General features: G+C 45.6%; 1 protein-coding gene across 12 annotated transcripts in view; it reads right to left on the reverse strand.

Moving 5' to 3' along the window:
* TRAF3 (TNF receptor associated factor 3) overlaps positions 1-24,095 on the reverse strand; it is a 161,935-nt gene that overhangs the window by 100,765 nt on the left and 37,075 nt on the right. For 8 of the 12 annotated variants that reach the window (XM_058291321.1, XM_058291339.2, XM_058291349.2 and 5 more), the window contains exon 2: positions 16,332-16,470. The gene's annotated coding sequence lies outside the window, so the exon portion shown is untranslated. Of the gene's footprint in view, positions 1-15,649; positions 15,882-16,331; positions 16,471-18,198; positions 18,287-24,095 lie in introns of those variants that run through there. The other 4 variants (XM_071213658.1, XM_058291315.2, XM_058291328.2 and 1 more) reach the window with 3 other exon arrangements.

The following is a 24,095-nucleotide window of genomic DNA, read 5'->3' on the forward strand; positions in this document are numbered from 1 at the left end:
TCCTGTCTTTCTCTTTCAAGCTGTAAGCTACCTTTAGTATTTCCTACACAGGTGGATTCTCTTTTATGAATTCTCAGTTTCTGTTTTTTTGTGAATATTTTAAACTCACCTTCATATGTGAAGGACAATTTTGCTGGTTAAAGATTTCTCAGCTGGCAGTTTTTCTCTTTCAGTATCCTAATTGTATCATACCACTGTCTTTCTTGTCTCCATGGTTTCTGATGGGAAATCTGCATTAAGTCTTACTGGATATCCCTTGTATGTGATGGTTTGTTTCTCTCTTGCTGCTCTCAGAATTTCCTCTTTATCTTTGACATTTGACATTCTGAGTAGTATGTATCTTGAAGTAAGTCTATTTACTTTTATTCTGATTGTGGTATGCTTTGCTTCTTAGACATATAAGTTCATTTCTTTCAGGAGAGTTGGAAAATTTTCAGCCATTATTTTCACAAATACTCTTTCTGCCCCTTTTCCCTTCTTTTCTTCTTCTGAAATTCCTATGACATGTATGTTGTGTGTTTTGTGTTGACACTGCTCAGATTTTTTCCATTCTTTTAGCTATTCTTTTCTGTCTTCAATGTCAGCTCTTCTGTCTTCTATATCACTTATTCTTTCTTCTATCATTTCGAGTCTCCTGTTGTATGCCTCTAATGTGTTTTTTAAAAGATTTATTTACTTACCCCGTTGCCCCCCACCCTGCTGTTTTTGCTGTGTCCATTCATTGTGTAACCTTCTGTATCGATTTCTTTTTGTCTTCTCTTTTTCACTTTTTCTCCTCTACGAAGCAATGGGATTTGAACCTGGGAACCTCTGATGTGGACAGAGGTTCCCTGTCAATTGTGCCACCTCAGTTTCTGGTTTCTACTGCACTTCATCTTGATTCTCCCCTCTGCTTCTTTTTTGTTGCAGCAACATCTTGCTGTGTGACTCACTTGCACAGGCACTAGCTTACTGCGTGAGTACTCAGCTCGCCATGCAGGCACTGACTCACCACGCAGGCATGCTTTCTCTTCTTTTTTTCCACCAGGAGGTCCCAAGGATTGAACCCAGGTCCTCCCATATGGTAGGCAGAAGCCCTATCGCTTGAACCATATCTGCTTCCCTCTAATGTGTTTTTTATCTCACCTATCATGTCTTTCATTACCATGAGCTCTGTTACTTTATTGTTCTATTCAGGTTTTCAAATTCTTCTTTGTGCTTGTTCATGTCCCTGATGTCCTTTATCTCTTTAGCCATATTGTCTTTCAACTCTTTAGTTTGATTTTGGAAATTTGTGTAAATCCTGTTGATTAGCTGTCTCAAGTCCTGCACCTCTTCCGGGGCTTTGATATATTCCTTTTCTTGGGCTATTTCGTCCATTTTCTTAGTATGGTTTGCAATTTCTTGTTGATGTCTAGGCATTTGATTAGGATGGTGAGCTTTACTCAGATGTTCAATTTCTCTTTCATAGGGAATTAGTGGTGAGAGGTTGTTCTTTGATTCTTGGTTCAACCTGTTCTGAGTCTTTAGGATTATCTGTTAGTTGTTCAAATCTGGGCCTTGGACCCAGTCATGGGTTGCAGACCCACTTCCAAGGGCCTTGGGAAAGGAGGCTGTAAAGGCTGGAAAAAGCCTCTCTTACTTATTTACTTTTAAAGATTTATTTATTTCTCTCCCCTCCCCCCCACCCCGGTTGTTCTCTGTGTCCATTTGCTGTGCCTTCCTCTTTGTCCACTTCTGTTGTTGTCAGCAGCACAGGAATCTGTGTTTCTTTTTGCTGCGTCATCTTGCTGCGTCAGCTCTCCGTGTGTGCGGCATCATTCCTGGGCAGGCTGCACTTTCCTTCGCGTTGGGCAGCTCTTCCCATGGGGCGGGCTCCTTGCGCATGGGGCCCCCCTGTATGGGGGACACCCCTGCGTGGCGCGGCACTCCTTGCACGCATCAGCACTGCACATGGGCCAACTACACAAGGAGGCCCAGGGTTTGAACTGCGGACCTCCCATGTGGTAGACGGACGCCCTAACCACTGGGCCAAGTCCACTTCCCATTACTTATTTACTTTTAATTTCCCCACATGCACTTCCTTTGTCCACCAGAAGATGGCGCTGTTTGGCAGCCCTTTCAGTTCAAAGCTTAGAGTGTGTTTGCTGCAAAAGGGAATGGATCATCCTGATAGAGGATCCTCGTAATTCAAACTTTCTCTGAGACTGTTCTCCAACCTTTGCTGGCAGCCCCATCCTTTTCCCACCGAGGAAAAAATTCCACTCCCCTCTGCGTCCTCAGCAACTAATCCTGGTTAGTAGAGAGAGAGATTAAAAGTAGGATCTCTTTAGTTCCTTGTACCAAGGCTCCCAAGGAAAGCAATGGTGCAGCCCCACCCAGCCTGGAAGGCTCTTGGGACACAGCAGATCAAATTTGTGGGCCAAAAGCTGAATCAGCCTTAGACTGTGTCCTACTCTCTCCCCTTTCCTGGGGAGGTGGATCCCTGGGGTCCCCTTTGTCTGTAGCTGCCAGACCCGAAGCCTAAGAATTCAAAAGTGTCCATAGCGTAGGGCAGGATACTGGCAGTTGCAGCTGCTGCTTTTAATTCACAGTTTTGCCATCATGATTCTTCTCCTTTGTCCCTCTCTCTTTTGGGTGGTGTCTGGCCTTCCCATGCTGTCCTAAATCCTAGAAGATTTTTTGCAGGCTTTTCTGCCTGTTCTTCATAGCTATTTTTCTGGGAGAAAAGAGAGTCCTGTGTCTTTCTAGTCTGCCATCTTCCTGGAAGTCTCTTCCAGAAATGTTTGATACAATTCTCCAGTGAAATTGTTTGGGCACGGAATCTTTCTTTCCCTTCTCGCTCTCTTTCTTTCTTGCAATGGTTTTAACTACAAATTCAATTTCCTTAATAAGCATAGTTATGTGGGTTATGTCTTTCTTCTTTTTTTTTTTTAATATTTATTTTTCTCCTCTTACCCGCCCCCCCAATTGTCTGCTCTCTGTTTCCATTCGCTGCGTGTTCTGTGACCACTTTCTATCCTTAGCAGCAGCACCGGGAATCTGCGTTTCTTTTTGTTGCGTCATCTTGTTGTGTCAGCTCTCCGTGTGTGTGCCACCATTCTTGGGCAGGCTGCGCTTTCTTTCATGCTGGGCAGCTCTCCTTACAGGGCACACTCCTTGTGCATGGGGCTCCCCTACATGGGGGATACCACTGCGTGGCAAAGCACTCCTTGTGCATATTAGCACTGCGCATGGGCCGTCTCCACACGGGTCAAGGAGGCCCGGGGTTTGAACTCCCATGAGGTAGGCTTCCCATGTCTTTCTTCTTGAGTGAGCTTTGATGGTTTGTGTTTTTCAAGGAATTTTATTTCATTTTGTCAAATTAATTGGCATAAAATTATTCATAATATCCCTTAATATCCTTTCAACGTTAGTAAGATCTGTAGCAATATTCCCTTTTTCATTCTTGATAGTTACAATTTTTCTTTTGTCCCTGATCAGAGATTTTTCGAGATACAATATGTAACTTTAACTTACCACAGTTGACCTTCAAGTAACATTACACCACCTCAAGTATAGAATCTTATTAACACCATACTTCCATTTCTCCCTTTTCATCTGCTGTGCTGTATTTGTCTTTTACTTACCTCTCCAAGTATCATAAAGCCCACAATACATTTTTAAAGTCAATTATTTTACCAAAAAAATTAAAATCAAGAATATTTATATATCTACGTATCATGTCCAGTTCTTTTCCACCTACATTTCATTTTCCTTCTATTTGAACTCCTTTAATGTTTTCTTACAGTGCAGTTCTTCTGGACATAAATTTTCTCAGCTTTTCTTGACTACAAAATTGTTTGTTTTACCATTTTTGAAAGATATTTTCACTGGTTTTAGAATTCTGTACTTTAAAAATATCTCTTCATTGTCTTCTGGCTTACACAGTTTCTGACCAGAAACTGTCTTTTATCTTTTTACCTCTGTAATGGTTCTTCTTTTCTTCTGGCTGCTTTTTAAGATTTTTTTTCTCTTTATCACTGGTGTTGTAGTAATTTGATTATGAGGAGATTCAGTATGGTTTTCTTTAAGTTTACTCCAACCAGAGTTCTGAACTTTGTGGTTTATCACATTTAGAAAACTTCCAGCCATTTTTTCTTAAAAATGTGTTTCTATACCCTTCTCTTCTCCTTCTAGGACTCTAGATATATACTGCTCAGACCAGGTGATATTGTCCCATGGTCACAAATGCTCTGCTATTTTGTCTGGTCTTCTTTTCTCTCTATGCTGTATTTTGGGTAGTTCCTATTAGCTGTGTCTTCAAAATCACTACATTTTTCTTCTGCAGTGTCTAAAATGCTGTTTATCTACTATAGTTTACATCTCGGATATTGTAGTTTTCATTTGTAGAATTTCATTTTAGTCTTTCTTATTCCACTCATTATGTTATGTTTTCCTCTCATGCTTCAATATTTACAGCATAATTACAGTAGTTATTTTAATGTCCTTGTCTGCTAATTCCATCATCTCTTATCATTTTTGGGTCTGTTCTTACTGATTGATTTTTCACCTGGTTAATATATTTTCTTGCTTTCTTGCATGTCTGGTAATTTTTTATTAGATAACGAACACTGAACTTTTTTTTTTACATTTTGGGGTGCTGGCTTGTATTGTATCTGTCTAAATATAGTAGGGGCGTTGTTCTGGGACTGGAGCTAAGTTATTTAGAAACAGGGCAGGTCCGAAGCAGCTTTCAGCCTTGGGCTAATTCACCCCACAACATCCTTCTGATGAATCTACCCAGTATCATAGATGAAAAGGCTGCCTGAACTACCCTAACAAAGATTAAAGAAAGCAAGCCTCAGAAGGACCTGATCCCACGCTAGCTGGGGGGAACATAAATGATTCTCAGCCCTATACGACCTTCAAGAATGGTTTGATCTGCTCCTTTCTGGGGGCTCTTTTCCTGGTTTTGAATTGTTTCCTCTCATGTATGTACAGATCAGTACTCAGACAAAGTCTCAAGGAGATCGCTCTGCAGATCCCTGAAGCTCTCTCTCTTAGCAGCTTCCTCCTCTCCCATGCTCTGCCCACAAATTCCAGCTGCCTTAGTCTCCCCAAACTCTAAGTTCTGTTTCACTTGACTTCAATGGCACTGGTAGGCTCTGTTTGGCTTCCCTCTCCCTGTCCTGAAACCTGGAAACTGCCTCTAGGCCAGGGGTCAGCAAACCAGGCCCTCTGGGCCAAATCCAAACCTTTTACCAGTTTTGCTAAATAAGTTTTGTTGGGACACACCCACACCCATTCGTTTACATACTGTAGCACCAAAGCAGTCACAGACAGGGGCAGAGTTGAGTCAATCGTAGGAGTGATCTTAGGGCTGCCAAACTAAAATATCGCCCATCTAGCCCTTTACATAGTAAGTGTACCCGCCCTGCTCTAGGGAGTACACTGGAAAAATTGCAGGGCTCATTTCATTCATTTCCTCATCTCAGGGACATGATCCTAACTTGCCTGTTGTTCAGTCTGAGAACTGTTGGTTCATACACTCTGGTTTTCAAGTTGCTTGAGAATGGAGTCAGGTCTGGGGGCATGAGGAGAGTGATGAGCAAGGCACTTGCCTCAGGCACAAAACAAGGGACTGTCTAAAAGCTCAGTGATCAAGATAAAACTTCACAACAGTTAACTTTTGAAAAATCAAAGTAATGCAGATATGGTGCCAATCTGAAACATTATGTGCTTGTTCTAACCACTTGCAACTAGCAGTATCAAATGTACATGTTCCCACACACACTTAACAGAGGTAATCATTAAATGTGCGTCAAATGCTTTTGTCAGTAAACAAAAGCGCTGTTGGGAAGCAGATGTGGCTGAAGCGACTGGGCTCCTACCTACCACACAGGAGGTCCCTGGTTTGATTCCCAGTGCCTCCTAAAGAAGATAGTGAGCTGGTGTGACAGTCAGGTGCGGTGAGCTAATACAAGAGACACAGGAAGAAAAGCCTAATGAAAGACACAACAAAGCAGGGAACGGAGGTTCCCAGAGCCTCCTAAAGAGGACCAGCAAGAAGCTGACTTAACAAGGTGATGTAACAGGGAAGCGGACTTGACTAGAACATAAGTGGACACAGAAGAACATACAGCAAATGCACACAGAGAGCAGACAACTGGGGGGGAGGGAGAGAGAGAAAAAAAAAAAAGGCAAGTCAAACAAACTTCCTTTCCTGGTTTTGAAGGATTACCACAATCCTGGAATTAGACAGGATTTTCTAAGTATTCCCAACTCCTAACCCCATCTCATAAATCTGATAGGAAAGCACTAGGCAAGGAAAAGGGCCATCTCACTTCTATATGAGAATAACTACTAGACATAAATTAAATCTCCACATATTCTCTACATATTTATTCCATTTTTTAAGGCACAGGTACAGGAAAATGTTTTCAAATGTGATGAGAAAGAAAGCTTTCTCCTTAATTAGAATTTAATGATATTAAAGTTTACTGCTGAAACAAAGACTAAGACATTTAAAAGTTCAAATCTATATGAAGGGGAGTGGGTGTAGTAGTGGTTGAGCACCTGCTTCCCACATATGAGGTCCTGGGTTCAATCCCCGGTACCTCCTAAAAAAAATTGTATGAAAAATTATCTAGAACTCATGAAATGGAAATTAATTTAACAATCAAATTTAAGCTACCATTCAAATTCACAAAGGTCCCCTTTCTCCCCCTCCCATCAGTCTATCTGTGTTTTTGGTCCTGTCTCCCACTCCCTTCTATCTGTTAAATACTTCACCCTTCAAGAACACACCACTCAAGCATCTTGACACCTCCCATTTACCATTAAACTCAGTTTTCACTAGACTTTATGCTCCTTTTGGACAGTGTTCATGCTAAGTGTATCTCTGTGGTCTTAGCACCTAGTAAGGCACCACACGCCAAGTAGGAACTTGCTGACTGCTGACTGCAAACACTCCTCTGCACATCTCTTCTCAAGCCCTCCCTCCTCCCCCTCCAGCGCCATCACTGAACCTTGGTCCCATAAGGACACCTATCTTGACACTTACAAACCTCTACTCACTTTTCCTTCCTTCTCTCTCCCTGCATGAACACCCCAACACCACCACTTGACTGAGACTTCTGAAGACACACATGGGTCTATTCAGGTTTGTATCCTCAGCACCTACAGCAGTGCCTACTACACAGTGAGCAAACTGGAGCCCAAAGATTCAGCCACTTCCCAATACACTCCAGTAAATGGTGGACCCTCCTGGCTCTAGAGCCCATGTTCCCCATTGCTGTGCTCTTGAACAGTGACTAAATCACTCAACAAAGGCACCAGCATGACTGACGATGTGGCAAGAATCAAGAGGTTTATGATTTCCTTGAAAAGGTTAGCTAATGGTCCAGCTCCCTACCTGGACTACTGAGGGACTAAGATGGTGATGGTTAGCGACGTGCCCCAAGTGAGAGCCACCAGGACGGAGGCCCAGGTCTCAAGGAGGCTGGAACACAGCATTCTTGATGGCTCTGACACCTGTAAAGTCAAAACCTAGGCAATCATCTATTTCCTCAGCAAGAAACAAACACATATACCTCAAAATTCCCAAAAGATCAATAATGCCCAGCAGATGCGCTTGCCCCATGTTAAAACCAAGTACCTTTTTCTGTGATTTCAAACTGCAGTTCTAGCACACCCAGAGCTAATTCACTCCTTAGGCTAACACATGACATTCACAGCCTGATGCACCAAAGAGAGCACCTTCAGCTGTACCAAATAAAGCCGCTTCTGACTTCCAGGGGATATTAAGACCTTGGCTAGGCTAAAATATGCCTTCTCAAATCATTTAAATAACTATTAGCTTCATTTCTAGCTACTAAGAGAGGACTAGAATTATTTAACTTATTTTTGAAAACGTTATCCAAATGGATTTGAAAGAGGAGGAGGAAAAAAGCTAGTTAAGAGTGAAACTGACTAACCCATGTAGCTGAGTAATACTTAAAACTTATTCTTGGGGAAAAGCCATATTTTGGAACACTGTGGATTTTATAAATTTTGTTGTTGTTTTTTTTTTGGGGGGGGCATTGTGATATATTTCTCTGAAGTCTTATCCACCTGAATACTTAAAACTGATTTTCTGAAATCATGATCAAACATCCATTACCACTATATAAATAATTCCTAAAATATAAAATAACAAGATATATGTTTTATAACTACTTAGGAACGTGATGGAAATGTAAGTTATCTAGGGTGGTATTTCTGGAATCTTCCTGAATTTAATATTCCTCACATATATAAACCCTCTAAAATAAATTTACTTTATAATCAAATATGACTCCCATAGCACTAAAATGACTAAACTGCCAACAAAAAACTTTTCTACATGGCATCCAACTGATCATATTATTTTAACTTGTCATTGTACCGAAGGGTGGACCTTTCCACGTCACTCTGAAATTTTCATCTAACCAGCTTTTCAAATAAACTACTTGGCAAGAGTGGTTTTCGCTTAATATAGTTATGATTCACTGAAGTTTAACTCAGTGAATCGAAATAGAGATTTGTTACGAAACAACAAATGTCTTAAGTTTCCAAAAAAAGTTCTACCGTCAATACTTTTTAAACATATAAAATGACGACATTAATAAAATTTTCTATCAGAATAATATTAAAATAAATCTTTCACTATAGGCTAAAGCAACACAGCTCAATTCCAGAAAAAGCCAGTCAGGAGAGCCCAGAAACCTCCAGATGGATCAGTCCCACAGGGACACGCATGACAAAGCCCCACTCCCTGTTCCCACGTCCCTGGCAGCTGCTGACACACATGTGGCACACGGCACCTGGCTGAGTCCCAAATGGTTGAGGGCAGTCAGGACCCAAAGCCTCGACTGACTCTCGGCTCTGTGCTCTTTCCACCAAGCCCCACAGAGGTGCCCAGCCAATGCTTCCCAGCACAGCACCTTTGCCTCAGTCTGCACTTGGTGAAGGCACGAGGAAAGTGTAACTTAAAAGAGAACTGCCTAGGGAAGTGGACTTGGCCCAGTGGATAGGGCGTCCGTCTACCACATGGGAGGTCCGCGGTTCAAACCCTGGGCCTCCTTGACTCGTGGAGCTGGCCCATGCGCAGTGCTGATGCGCGCAAGGAGCGCCCTGCCACGCAGGGGTGTTCCCCACATAGAGGAACCCCAAGCGCAAGGAGTGCGCCCCATAAGGAGAGATGCCCAGCGCGAAAGAAAGTGCAGCCTGCCCAGGAATGGCCACACACATGGAGAGCTGACACAAGATGGCGCAACTAGAAGAGACACAGATTCCTGTGCCGCTGCCGCTGACAACAGAAGCGGACAAAGAAACAAGATGCAGCAAATAGACACAGAGAACAGAAAACGGGGGGGGGGGTGGGGGGGTGGGGGGGGAGGGAAGAGAAATAAATAAATCTTTAAAAAAAAAAAAGGAGAGAGAACTGCCTAGGGAAGTGGATGTGGTTCAAGCGATAGAGCTTCCTTCCACCTACCATACGGGAGAACCTGGGGTCAATCCCTGGGGCCTCCTGGTGATAAAGAAGAGAAAGCGTGCCCAGGCGGCAAGCCAGTGCCCGTGCAAGTGCCCACGTGGTGAGCCAGTGCCCGCATGAGTGCCCACACGAGTGCCCCTGTGGTGAGCCAGTGCCCGTGCAAATGAGTCACGCAGCGAGATGATGACACATCAAAAGAGAGACAACGGGAGAGTGAAGGTGAAACACAGCAGAAACCAGGAACTAAGGTGGCACAATTGACAGGGAACCTCTCTCCCCATCAGAGGTCACCAGGATTGAATCCCAGAGGAGAGAAATTGAGAAGAGAAGACAACACAGACAGCAAAAAAACAGCAGGGCAGGAGGAGGGGAAGGGGGGAAATAATTAAATCTTAAAAAAAAAAAAAAAAGAGAGAGAACTGCCTATACATTAAAAGATCAAATGCACTGTGCAGGGTTTTACTAGATTTTAAAAACTACCTCATTCTCTTCAATAATCTCTATACTTGAATTTGAAGGACCCATTTAGATGTTACCCCTCACGAAGTATTTGTTCACTTACATAAGAAAGAACTTGAAGGGAGAGAAAAGAAAGATATAAAAAGCCCACTCAGGATATAAAAAGTCATCTATTCTTAGTTATTTCCTACTCTTTGGAGAAGGGAAAAAATAGAAGTATTCAATAATCTGAAAAAGTAGTAAGTTAGCAATGGGAAAAATAGTCCGTGGTTGACTCAGAAAACACTTGGAAACTGCTGGTTCGTTCTGCAAAGCAAAAGGCTGATGCAGACCATCCCGGCCACTCCCAGGAAACGAGCACCAGCGTCGGTGGAGCTGCTCAACAAGCACTCAGTTGGGGCCTGCAGGCGGGAAGCACCGACAAGGTGGAAGGCAACAAGAAAGCTTTCTCAGCTGACAGTTTTCAGGGAAGGGGACACAAGTCGGTGTGTGTGTGTGTGCGTGTGTGCGTGTAGACCAGCACATGGGACACAAGGCAACAATATCTACTTAGGTGGGGTACAGGGAAGGGCTCTCTGAGGAGAGGATGCTCAAAGCTATAATCTGAAGATTAAGTAGAAGTTAAATGTCTTTGACAATTCTCAGGTTTAAAAATTATCAGCATAGGTAAGTGCAAAAAATGAAAATCAAATGTTTAAAAAGTGGTCTGATATTAAACACAATTCAACATCTTATTTCATGGGTTGCATAGGGGAAAAAATCTCAGTACAGTTATAGGTATTGAACTTTTCATTGTATAATAGTACTTGATAAATATTAATTTGTTAAAAAAAGGATACTTTCCTCCTAGCACTTCTTTTCCAAGCATCAAATTATACCTGTATACCAACTGGCTTCCAGGTATTAAAACTACATTTCAAAAGTAGCTTATTGGGAGCAGATGTGGCTCAAGCAGTTGAGCGCCCACCTTCCACATGGGAGGTCCCAGGTTTGGATCCCAGTGCCTCCTGAAAAAAAACAAAACAAAAAACAAACAACAAGCAAAACAATGAAAAAACCAATTCAGGGGAGCCAATGTAGCTCAGTAGTTGAGCGCTGGCTTCCCAAACACAAGGTCCCAGGTTTAATCCCCGGCCCCCAGTACCTCAAAAACAAAACAAAACAAAAAAAACAATTAACTTATTAAAAATGATACAGGAGACAACCAGCAAGATGGCAGCAGAGTAAGGTGCTCCTAGAGTCAGCTCCTGCTCCAGGGCAGTTAGCAAACACCCAGAGCTCTCTGGATCTAGCTGAAGCACCTGTTTGGGGGCTCCAGGAAGCCAGAAGAGCATCCTGCAAAATCCTTGAAGGAATGGAAGGAGGAGACTGCACATCTGCAGAGAAGACTCATGTCATGCAACAGAGGCCAGTGTCCATTCTCCACTGGAGGCACAAGCCGCCTCAGGAGCTGTTCCACAGCTGGAATTAGAAGCTCCACTTCCCAAAAACAGGGGAGGAAGATACAGTTGGGCACCAACTTCAGTTACGGATGAGTAAATTCAGCAGCTAAAGTTTGAGTCTGTCCAAGTCAGAAAGAGGCTGGGAGCTGCCATCTTCACTCTGCTCCTGGCATGAGGGAAAGCGGGGTAGACCGAAAATCACAGTGCTGGTGGGGACCGGCTACTTTCCATCCAGATCAGACTGCAGCTCTAGCATAGGCCCCAACCCCACCTCCGGCAGGGAGGAAGCTGGGGGGACCTGCACCAGCCTCTCTGGGAAATTACCAGTCAAGCTGTGGAAGACAGTCATCATCCTACTTTGGGAGCATAAGCTGTCCCAGAAGCTATTATTCTGTGGCTGAAATTTGAAGCTCCATTTCCCAAAGACAGGGGAAGAGGAGACGGTTGGCCACCAATTTCAGCTACTGATTGGTGGATTCAGCTGGTTAAAGTATAACCCTAGGAACAGCTAAAGTCTGAACTTGTCCAGGTCAGAAGGAGGCAGGCGGTCACCATTTTGACTCTATCCCCAGTCTGAGGGGAAGCCGGACTAACCAAAAATCACAGCGATGGTAGGAACCCGTTTCTTTCACCCAGATTGGCCTGCAGCCCTAGCTTAGGCATCTGCCCCACCTCTTGCAGGGAGGAGGCTGGCGGGCCCTGCACCAGCCTATCCAGGTAGCTGCAGGTACCTCTGGCTGGCACAGACTGAATAATTGGAAGTCTCCTGGGGCAACTGTGGTCATCTTGGACCCACACTGCATAGATTGCTGCCCACACCTGCAGCTCCATCCTGGCCCAGGCAGGGAAGAATGGGATATGAAGCTTCATCAGCCTCTGTGGGCAACTAGAGTCTAGGCCTACACAACTTGGATTATTTCACACAGCTGTGACTCTGTCCTACCCGCAGCAAAGGAGAAAGTTGGGAGAAGCTTCATTAGTTCCTGGGGTAATGAGGGCAGCTTGAGCCTCCACAGCTTACAGCACCAATTACAACCTTGGCACCTATTGCACAACCAGCAAGGGAGAAAGGGCAGGAAGCAATAAACTAAAGAGAAAAACTGTACCCAAAATAAATACTCTAGTAAGCCAGATGCTAAGACACCAACAAAAAATTACAATCCACACCAAGAAACAGGAAGGTATGGCCCAGTTAAAGGAACAAGATAAGCCTCCAGATGACATAAAGGAGTTGAGACAACTAATCACAGATGTTCAAACAAATCTCCTTAATAATTTCAATGAGATGGCAAAAAAAAAATTATACAGTAGATGTTGTTCAATAAACCAATATATAGACTTGTTCTAAGTTTACATTCTATACAGAATTTTTAGATGAGCAAATCTGAAAGTAGAAAATGAATTTGTTCTCCAAGATCTGAAGTTGCAAGCTGTAAGAAATGACATCAGCCATAACGATGAACATACAACTGTCCGGCGCTATTAGACATTGTCAAAACCCTAGCCAGAAGGAAAAGGAGAACAGTCTTCTAGGAAGGTAGATTCGGAATTCAGGTTCTTAGCTAAGACTCTTGTGCTCCGGTGGGGTTGGGAGGCAGGTCCTCACCAGGAAAGGCAATAGACAGCCCTGGGCCAAGGGGGAGAGCACAGCCAAGAGCTGGACAAGGGCCTCCATCAACACGGGTGTCACCCCTCTCACCACCCTCTGCTGCTGGTTCCTCATCAACCAAAGAGTGGGTTGGAGGAGAAGGAACTGAACCAGGTTAGTTCTTGATGTTCTAACACTTCACAATTTGTTTTCAATAGTCTAGAATATCCAAGAGGCATCTAACTCCTCATTGTATGCCAAACCAAGCCCCATCTTAGTCCTTTCTTTGCAGACTGTTTCAACTCAGCCTGTCGCCTTCTGGAGGGACCGTTTCAGTGATGTTGTGGAAGTCCTCCGCAAACAGGAGGCACCCTGTGTATGCATGCGCAGATGGCCCATGGCTGAACACAAGCTGCCGTGGGGGCACATCACAGGGGTGCTGACTCCAATCGGAGGGTCTGAAGACCCTCACAAAAGAATCCTACTTCACGAATCTGCCTGTGAAATGCCACTTTGTAGCACAGGCAGGCTTATTAGCCAAGCATGAAAATGTGTCATTTTTAATTGAGTATCACGTCTCTTTTTCTGACAAGTCAAGATGCTATTCTCCCACTTTATTCTCCTTAAAATAAGTTTTTTTCTAAACCGAAGAACAATTTTGATGAAATTATCCTTTCGAATTCATTTTTAGTACCACAGACTTCTAGTACCAGAGCCTGTTTCACTCACCATGCATTGGTAAACACCCCAACTGGACCTGAAAGCAGTGAGGAGCCAAAGAACATGTTGGTTTTTTCTTTTGGGATTTCTCTCTCTAAACTTCCCTGGGGAACTCAATGCCATGCTGTCTGCTGAGGCTCTAGCTTTAAAGCTCTGAGCAAGTCAACCCCCGAGGAAAGGCACCTAGGCTACTGCACTCATCTTCTTGAGAAAACTCACAAGATCTAAAAGCAAAAATCTTTCTCCACCTGAAAGGTTACCGCTAAGACTCTTTTGAGAGAAGTAATTTAACTCCCTCACCTCAGTATGTCAACATATTTATTCTGGGCTCTCCATGAGAGCTAGAGGAAGAGCTGAAGGGAAACTTCTAAAGACTGTGTTCTTGCTCTCCTGGATTTTCCCATACTGCACCGTGTGTCCACTGGGCAACAGGACCCAGATGCTCCTGGGTCCACCTGCAGGCCTTATTCCTTCTTTGTCACATTTACCCACCATTCCCAAATCTGCAAAGCGCTGGAGCTTTCCAGGGGCTCCAAAATTGTTCAAACATTTATGGGGTTCCTGTTATGTGTTGCGCTCAAGACACAATGAGAAACATGCTTCCTACACATTCCTATGTGGGAAGAGAGAGACTGGGGGCCAAGTACTGTGAACTTGGGTGGTCCCCCGGGCATATGTCTCTACCTCCTGTCAAGAGGTATAGCAACAGCGGGGAGGAGACAGATAGCACAAGACCAAGCAGGGGGCAAGGAGGGTATTTACCTATGCCAGGAAACAGTCCACTGCCTCTTTCTTCCCCGCGTCTGGTGGTTTTGTATCTAAAGCTTTACTGGAACCACGCCAGGCCCACGCATCTACATACTGTCCACGATAGTTGAACCACCCACCTGGCCTGCCTACGAAGTCTGAGACACTTACTATCTGGCCCTTTACAGAGAATGTGTGCTGACCTCTGGCCTGGGCTGCTGAGCACTGTCCCCTTCACCCACGCTGTCAAGTCTGGTATGTGCACATGTGGGAGTGAAAGAGCACCCCCCACAGGAGGCAGGAGCAGGTGCACAGGTGTCAGGAAGAGCTGCCTCCTGCGCTAAATCTGAGCTCGCTCTGCACTCCCCAAGCACCCTTGAGCTCCCTTGTGACCCAACAGGGAACCTGCCAGAGATCCCTTCCCACTTGTAGCAGTCTTTGTCCCAAGAAACCCTTTCCTTTTCCTGGCTTCCCCTCCGTGAATCTAGTCGGAAGCCCGCCTCTTCTCCAAGACTCCCCGTGAACTCCCGGCGCTGCCTAAGTGCTGTGGCCCACCCGCCTCCCGGCAGGGGGATCCACACACTCAGCACACGCTGACCCAGGTGCACAGGACCACAGTTCCGCACAACCTGTGGGAATCCTGGTCTTTAGATTTTATTTGTCTCTTGAGTTCATCAGATTAAGAGTTTGGCAGTCATTCTGGGATGAAAAATGTTCTGGAACTATATAGTGGTGATTACTGTATTAAAAACTAAAAATTACTGAATTGTACACTTTAACAGGGTAACTTTTATGGTGTGCAATTATCTCAATAAACCTGTTACTAAATTTTTTTTAATATATCAAAATACTCATTTCGTATGCTTCCTATCTTTAGCAGTGCAAAAATGCCATCTCTACTACTGGTAAATGAAACACCAAAGATTCCAGTAATTAGGCTACATAATAAATTACCCCCAAATGTAGTGGCATCAACACCCACCCCTCCGGTCCACAGATTCCAAAGGTCAGTAACATGGACAGGGCACAGCAGGGGTGGCACAGCTCTGCCCCACGTGGCTGGGGAGACTGCAGTCACCCAGAGGACCATTCACACACACGCGGGGCCTCGGACCCACCCGGGAGATCCCGACGTGGGCCAGCTTGGGCTTCCTCACAGCATGGAGACTGGCTGTCCCCAGGGTGAGTACCCCAAAGACAAGACAAGCAAGAACTTACCCTTTTAACAGGACTCGCCTGGAAGCCACACAGTTTCACTTCTGACACACGCTGGTGGGTGAGGTGGTCACAAACCCAGCCCAGGTCCAGAGGGAAGGAACAGAGACCCACCTCTTGGTCAAAGTCCTGTGGCTGGAGGAGCATGCAGCATGGAAGAGAGCACTGAGGCCATTTAGGAAAATACAGTCTGCCACACTGAATTCTACAATAAAATCTCCATCTCCTTGAACACCTGTAAATTAGAAATTTGGGCTAACTGGCATCTGGCTAAAAATCAATGTGTATTTCAAACCTGGCAGGCTGAACCACTTCCTAATATTACTTGTCCTGCTTTGGTAAGTCTAGCACCATGACCTCACCAGTGTGACAGTCCAGGTTCGCCCCTGGGTAGCCACAAATACCACAGATGGGCAGGAGCACGGACACGGAGCCTCGACAGATCTCGACACCCTGGCTGCAGGCGCCAGGCTCATCACAGCATGAGGCCTATGGGGCAGAGGTCATGCCCTCCGCCCTGGATGTCCCCAGCAAACTGAGTACAAGTACAAATAATAACAGAAGAAAGGAGGAAGGGAAAATAGGTGTTTTTAAAATTCTAATTTGTAGAGTTCATTATTATGGTAGGCCTCTTTCTGATGAAAGAGAAACAAACGAACAAGGGAAAAATTAACTAAGAGCAAACCTCTTCTGGCAGGAAAGCGATCCTTAGGAGAATAGGAAGCCAGGCGCCAGGAGCCAGGTTTCTGATCCTAGATCTGGTTCCGACCGGATTGGGGACCTTAAGCAAGTGGCATAGCTTCTTGGGGCCTCAGTTTCCTTGTCTGTAAAAGAAAGGGATGAATTAGCTGAAGGTTCTTAAGTGAGGCCTGTAGGTGAGCCACCGCCAGGTGCCCGATGAAGCATGCCTGCAGTCGGGCCCGCCTTGTTTTGAATGTAGGGAGTTACACCATGATGGAAGGTGCACTGATTCCACAGGCGTGGGAAAATGTGTTCCTAGAGCCTGCACTGCCCCCCTCTTGGGAGCTACTGCCTCGCAGCCACTGCTGGATTCGCTGGGGCTGCCTCAGCAGCTTCCTCCCACTCCCGCCCTCAGACCCCAGGCCCCCTTTTGCAGTCAGGCTGTCTAGATGCATTTTACAAAATATTAGCAAGCAGACATTCGGTCCCGCACAATCAAGCTATCAATACAATTTAAATGTACAAGGGGAACAGGTTTTCAAAGGAACTATGCTACAAATACTTCTAAGAAAAAGCAAGCAAGTCTTTGGCAATGAAGATACTACGTCCTCACTACTTCACAAGCCTGGCATCTTGCATATGGGTCTCTCTGACTCGGACTTCTCTCCTCAACATCAACCATCGTGGCATTCTGGAAACAGCAAAGGCAGAGCTGCCACCCAGGAAGTCAGCCTTGTGTGGAGCCCTGCCAAGTGTCGACAAGCTGAAGAGAAGCTCCTCGGCTGGAACAGGGAGCCTGCCCAGGACTGCACCAGCCCACAGGCAAGCATGCTTGGGGACGTTGCGTCCTGCCTGCCCTCGGGGGCGCGAACGCGCAGGCCTCCGTTCTGATACCAGAGCAGACCGCAGTGCCAGGATATTACACATGCACAGGCTAGTTCCTCAACCAGACTATATTCTGTTCAAGAACCAAAATACCAATGCAGATGTCAGAAGAAGAACTGGGATGAACAGACACACACCAGTAAATGAAGCAGAAGGATGTGCTCCACACGGGAAGCTGAATTTGTTTCCACTAATCATGAATGCAGGCTCTCAGCTGGAAGATCTCATTTAAAACGCCAGAAGGTTCAGAACCATTCATGAGCCTTTCAGAATGCATGCAGTTGCTATGGTAACCTTGACATTATATTTCTTGGCACTGGACATATAAATTACCACCCATAATGCATTTAATATAGTTTAGGGCCACCGATTCACAGCAAAACAAATCTGAATTCTGACTCTTAGTCTCCCACATAGATAAACAAAGAGGAGCAGGTGGAGGTAGTATCCAACTTGCCACACTGGCAAAAATGCTCATCTGAAGGCAAAATAAGAACTACAGAAATTCGACTTTACTACCCACCACCATATGTTTAAAATTGTGTAAAACAAATTGTTCCATGCCAGAGTAACAAAGCTGGCTTCCTAAGCTAAAGAAACAAGTATATCATGCTGATAACACATCTCTAAAATTCAACTGTTTAACAAGTCAAAGGAAAAGCAGGTCTCTTTAAAGAACACTATCAAGGATTTATTTAGAGGGCAGTTGTCAACACTAAATAAGATGACTCTTCAAATGCCAAAATTGTCACTAACAAAAAATTAAAGTTGTTCTTCTTCAGTTTGACAGAGATCCACTCAATCATCATTCCTCACCTTTACTAGGAATATTCATAAGCATTTAAAACACACATCATACAAGCTTTTTAAAGTTCCTTATCTTCTTATCCACCACCTGAACAAAGAGATGAAAACGTTATCAAGTGCAAACGCAAAGGGTCCCGTCTGGCTCACGTCCCTGGAGGCTCGCTGCATCGGTAACTCACCAGGGCTGCTGCAGGACATGACTGCACGAGCCCCAGCGCCACCGAGTCGCTGAGGCTCTCCCCACCGAGCTGCTGGGTCCGGGGGAACGTTCCCTTCATCATCTCCCCCTTCAACTGCAGGCAGCAGGCAGCCGCTGTGAAGAGGAGCAAAAGACTTCCCCACGGCTGGTTTCCATATTAACAGGACTCTGGTAACCGCTGCATTGCAGTCTTTCTGAAAAGCTACCAAGCTCGGAAGCAGGAGCGCTGGAGAGAGACTCCCCTCTCTCTGGCACAGGAAGCTGCCTTTGAAATCACAAAGACTGTTTAAGGCTCTCAAAAAAAATGTTGCAAACACCTTGGGGACATTTCTAGATTTCTAACCTGTTTCCTCAAGATTGACTGGTTTGTGATTTTACTGGAGGATAGTTTTGACAATTGACCGTGCAGCAGCTGAGCAGGAATGCTGGAATTAATAAAATGTGCACTGTGACAAGACCATCTTTATGGCTCAGGCGTCCCCAGTGGAAATCCTGCATGTCTGCTTCTTAACACCAGCTCCAACACCTCTCTAAGGAGCGCCTGGGAATGAGCTGTGACTTTCGTTCCAGAAAGTGCAACCACAGCCATGTCTAGGCCCTCTGTGGGCAGCCATCACCTTGAACCCCAGCTACCTTCCCAGCAGAGCAGTGAAAACCTTTATGGGCTCAGCGCACTTGAAATACTAAACCTTCAAACTAAATGCTTTAAACCATTAGCCATACAGCCAAATTCGGAAAAAAGAGACTTTTAGAGGAGCTTGCTGGCTCAGCGACCTGTAGTCTCATCCATTCACCCCTTCCATCTTTCAGTGCGCACGGCCGCCCTGCCAGGGCAGGCCGCACCGTCACGGCGGTGGCTGCTCTCGCGGGGAAGACAAGGCCTCAGTCCACCAGGACGAGGAGGGCCGCAGCCCTGGGCAGCACTGCCCTACCAGGGTCATTACGCGGAGGCATGGTCTGAGCCAGCACCGAGGCTGTGTGATGCACTGCACTGCACTGCCCCAAAAAGTGACAGCTGACTCCTTGCCACCCCAGGGGACAATTCCTGACCGGGACCAGTCTAAGCAGCCTGCTCACAAGGTCCGGTTCCACGAGGCATCTGGGGCCAGCCGCCCCAACAGGTGCTCTGGCAGGACTGGATGAACGGATACACAGGCTGAGGAACTCGGTCCGCTCTTCCCGCCCTCCTCTGCCTCCCCTCAGTCTGCCTGGTTCCCTCCCCACCTCAGACTCCTGACCTGCCCCTCCAGAAGGCCTTCCCTGGCTCCTCCCTCGCAAGCTGGCAAGGCCCCTTGGTCAGGAGCAGGACCTGCGCGTCCCCACGGGGGCTGGCATTTACGGAGGGCTCACCATGCGCCCCACACAGAGCTCGCCCGTTCCTCAAGGTGGTAGCAGCATGGCCTCCACACGACGGACGGGGAGACCAAGGTCAGGCCAAGTGGGAGAGCCAAGACTTGCACCCAGCACCCCGCCTCCATAAGCCACACCCTAACCACCCTGCTGTGCCCAGGTACCCAATAAAAATTCATTAAAACAAAATGGGGCCTTTACCTCATAGGAGATGGATAAATGGATTGACGGAAAAACATTTTAGGAAAAAAATGTGGTCTTCCTACCTGCTCTCTACCCTTTGTAAGGTGAGATACACTCTGGATCAAGTCAGATCCGCCTCTTGTAAATCCTGACCAGAGGGGATGATCTCCCAGCAAGGAAAGGATGAGCAGAGAGAGAGGAAGGAAGAGGCAGCATGAGGCGATATCTTTTTGCCCTCACAGAGCTTTGCAGGGACTCACTAGAGCAGTGTAGAGGCCTCAGAACTTGGATCAAACAACTCTTGGCACATCCAGGTGCCGCGCTGGGCACTCCCCACAAAGGCAGTTCCAGTAGAACTCTGCCTTTCAAGTCAGGTCCTCCTTGCTCTCTGTGCAGGCTCCCAGCCGCTGGCCCCAGGCACCTGCCATGCTGTAATAGGACTTGTTCCCCACTGCGGTTTAGCACTCCAGGGACCCCGAGCCCGAGGCAGCCAGAGCCCTGCTCTCAGGCCCGAGAGGGCTTTCCCAGGGGGCTGGAGAAGCTGGCGGGGGCCAATGCCTACAGCTGGCCTGGAGCTCAGACCCCAAGCACTGGGGACCCTCCCTTCTAGGCAGTGTGCGCGTTTTGGAGAGAGGGACAGGCAGAGGCAGGAGCTGCCTCTAGGGACAGTGGCGGCAAGTGAGAAGAGGGCCTGAGGAGGAGAAGCACCCTGCAGCACCTTCTAGTGCCGCACGCCCACCACAGTGCAAGCTGAGGAAAGGTGGCAGGTGGGACCACGAGGCTGTGGAAGGGCGTGCTGTTACCTCCACTTTGCAGAGGCTCAGTCAGGTGAAGTAAGGTTCCCAGAGTCCCCGGGTGCTCGGTCAAGGCTGCCTGATGCCTGGCCTCAGGAAAAACCCTCCTGGGGAGGGGGGCGGCCCACAGATAAGGGCCCGCTGGGAAGGCCCTGGTCTGGAGCTCCAGCACAGCCTGCCTCCTTCCACACGGACCCCGCCCCACGCACCAGGCTCTGGGACAATGGCTCACTTCTGAATCTCAGACACCCTGTCGGTAGGAAAGGAAAACTTTAGCCTAACAGAGGTGATCTGATTTTCAATTGATAATGTACATGAAATGCTCCTGAAAGTATGATGTCTCACAAAATGCAGGCATGATGGTTGTAAAATACAGCTAGTATTCACACTACTTTTTCAAAGCTTAACTAAAGGGCTCTCACCATTAACTGGAATGAGCATAGCAGAAACTGCACCCTTATTCAACAGCTGTCCTGAAAATCATAAACTCACTTGGACAGATTAGCTAGCATCATTAATGCATATTTATACCCATTTTATGCAGATGATGGGAACATTATTCTAGGTATCATCTGGACACTTAACAAATTGCTCCAGAAATCACTACCATCTTAAGGTGTTTCATTGCACAAAAACAGGCAACCCAGTTACCAAACTAACATGAAAAAACCCAGAGGAGTAAATGGGTACACTGCCTAAACGGAAAGCATACAGGCAAATCACCCAGTCACTCTCAGTGCCGCTGAAGCTAAAAGTACAAAGGGTCCTCTCTGAGAAGCTAAGAGGAAGCAGAGAGAACACATAAAAAATTATAAAATATACACAAAATTTGTTGACTTGGATACGGACTTAAATCACTTAATTCTTTGCCAAAACTCTAACCAGATATTTATTTGATAAGATCTTATCTGGTCTTTGAAAAGGACACTACAACCCAGACTACTTCTCTAGGCCACAGGAGGTCCAGGGGCTTCAGGCATGAAACAGGAAGTCACTGGGTCACCATACAGCTCGGAGGAGGCCCCATTTACAAACATAAATGTGAACCTGAACAGGAGGTAAAAGAAGCAGAGAAAGCTGACGCAAGATCCTAGGTATATACCCAAGAGAAATGAAAACATGCATCCAGACAAAAACTTGTATGCAAATGTTCACAGCAGTTTTAATCACAAGAGCCAAAAAGGGGAGGGGGAAACCCACACATCCATCAACTCATGAATAGATAAACAAAATGTGGTCCATCCGCACAATGGAATATTACTCAACTATAAATGGGAATCAAGTACAACATGGATGAATTTTGAAAACATTATGCTAAGTGAAAGAAACCAGATACAAAAGCCCACAAATTGTATTACTCCATTTATATGAAATGTCCAGAATAGGTGCTGCTTGCATTTAACTGTGGATATACTAAAAACCACTGAATTGTAAATAGATGAGTTGGATGATATGTGAATAGCTCAATAAAGTTGTGATTTTTTTTTCTCTTCCCTGCCCTTGCCCTGCTGTTTTTGTTGTCTGTGTCCATTTGCTGTGGTATCTTCTGTATCTGTTTCTCTTTTTGCCTTCTCTTCTCATCTTCCTCCTCTAAGATTCACCGGGATTCGATCCTAGGGACCTCTGATGTGGAGAGAGGTTCCCTGTCTAATTGTGCCACCTCAGTTTATGGTCTCGGCTGTACTTCACCTCGACTCTCCCCTTCGTCTCTCTTTTGTTGCATCATCATCTTGCTACATGACTCATTTGCACGGGCACTGGCTCACCACGTGGGCACTTGGCTCACCGAATGGGCAGTCGCCTCACCATGGGGGCACTGACTCGGCTGTGCAGGCACTGGTTCACCACGTGGGCACTCACGTGGGCACTTGGCCCGCCGCACAGGCACTTGGCTCCATATGGGCACTCAGCTCACCGTGCAGGCACTGGCTCGCTGCGCAGGCATGTTTTCTCTTCTTTTTCATCAGGAGGCCCCAGGGATCAAACCTGGGTCCTCCCATATGGTAGGCAGAGGCCTTATCACTTGAGCCACATCCACTTCCCTAAAGTTGTCATTTTTTTAAAAGTTGGCACAATCAGGCCAAAGGTCAAACATCCAATAGTTGACATCACTTAATGAGATGCAGCTCAGCTTCCCAATTAAAGAAAGGGAGGGAGGGGATTATTACAAGAGTCTTCACTATGACAAAAACTGCATTAATTCCAAGATCCCTTCCAAACTTTAAAAATATGTTTCTCATTGCTCCTAACAACTCATTACTGCTTTAGTTAACTCCTCACCCTGAACCTTACAGTGCAATAATTTTCAGGGAAAAAAAGGTATCTTACCTTTAAAATATAAATTACATATATGTGTAAATATAGCACTTTTTAAAAAAAGATTTATTTTTTTATTTCTCCCCCTCTCCCCCATTCTCCCCATTTTCTGCTCTCTGTGTCCATCTGTTGTGTGTTTTTTAAATTTCTCTCCTCTTCCCCGCAATGTCTGCTCTCTCTGTCCATTCACTATGTGTTCTTCTGTGTCCACCTGCATTCTTGTCAGAAGCACCAGGAATTTCTGTCTCTTTTTTTTGTTGTTGCGTCATCTTGCTGCATCAGTTCTCTGTGTATGTAGTGCCACTCCTAGGCAGGCTGTGCTTTTTGCGCGTGGGGTAGCTCTCCTTGCGGGGCACACTCCTTGTGCATGGGGCTCCCCTACGCAGGGGACACCCCTGGGTGGCACAACACTCCTTGCACACAACAGCACTGCGCATGGGCCAGCTCACCACACGGGTTAGGAGGCCCTGGGTTTGACCCTGGACCTCCTATATAGTAGGTGGACGCTCTTATCAATTGAGCCAAATCCGCTTCCCTGCAGCACTTTTAAACATGAAGGAGAAGTATCACCATGAAACATATCAACAACAACAACAACAACAACAAAATTGGCATTCGTTTGCTTGTTTTTTTCCTTCTATGCAATAAGCGAGAGCCCCTGGGTCTGTGAGACCCTGAAATATTTATAAGTCTTGAGGTCAAAGAAAACACATTCATTACTTGAACACAAAACACCTAAGAACAAAAATAAGCCTCACATATAAAATAAGCAACTAACTGATCTAAAGAACAACTACATCCCCTAAACCTAACAAATGCTCCTAGCTGGCTCCCCTTGTCCTCTGTCCATCTCAAAGTTTTCAAAAATCCAACAGAAAGCACCCTAAGGCTGATGTGGTAACCTAAGGACAATTTTGTAATTGGCTAAACTCTTAATTACAATAATGTGTTTCTCTTTTCTGCAGGATAAGAATAATGTCTACTTGCAATTAAATGAGTCAACTAGTGCGTAAAATATTTTACATAATGGGAAAATGTATTGTGACCAAAAGTTCAGCATGTTCTCATTAAGTTACCAGAAATTACCAATGTGAAGATAACTTCTGTTAACTTAAACAGAATCAAGAAAAGAAACTACTTTAGATAGGCACACCTTTTCGGTTTGGCAGATCTAATTCTTTTTATGCTATTATCTTTCAAATTACTTAGATTGGTAAATCTGTAGTTAAAGTTC

The sequence above is a fragment of the Dasypus novemcinctus genome, chromosome 3 (genome assembly GCF_030445035.2).
Source record: "Dasypus novemcinctus isolate mDasNov1 chromosome 3, mDasNov1.1.hap2, whole genome shotgun sequence".
Lineage (NCBI taxonomy): Eukaryota > Metazoa > Chordata > Mammalia > Cingulata > Dasypodidae > Dasypus > Dasypus novemcinctus.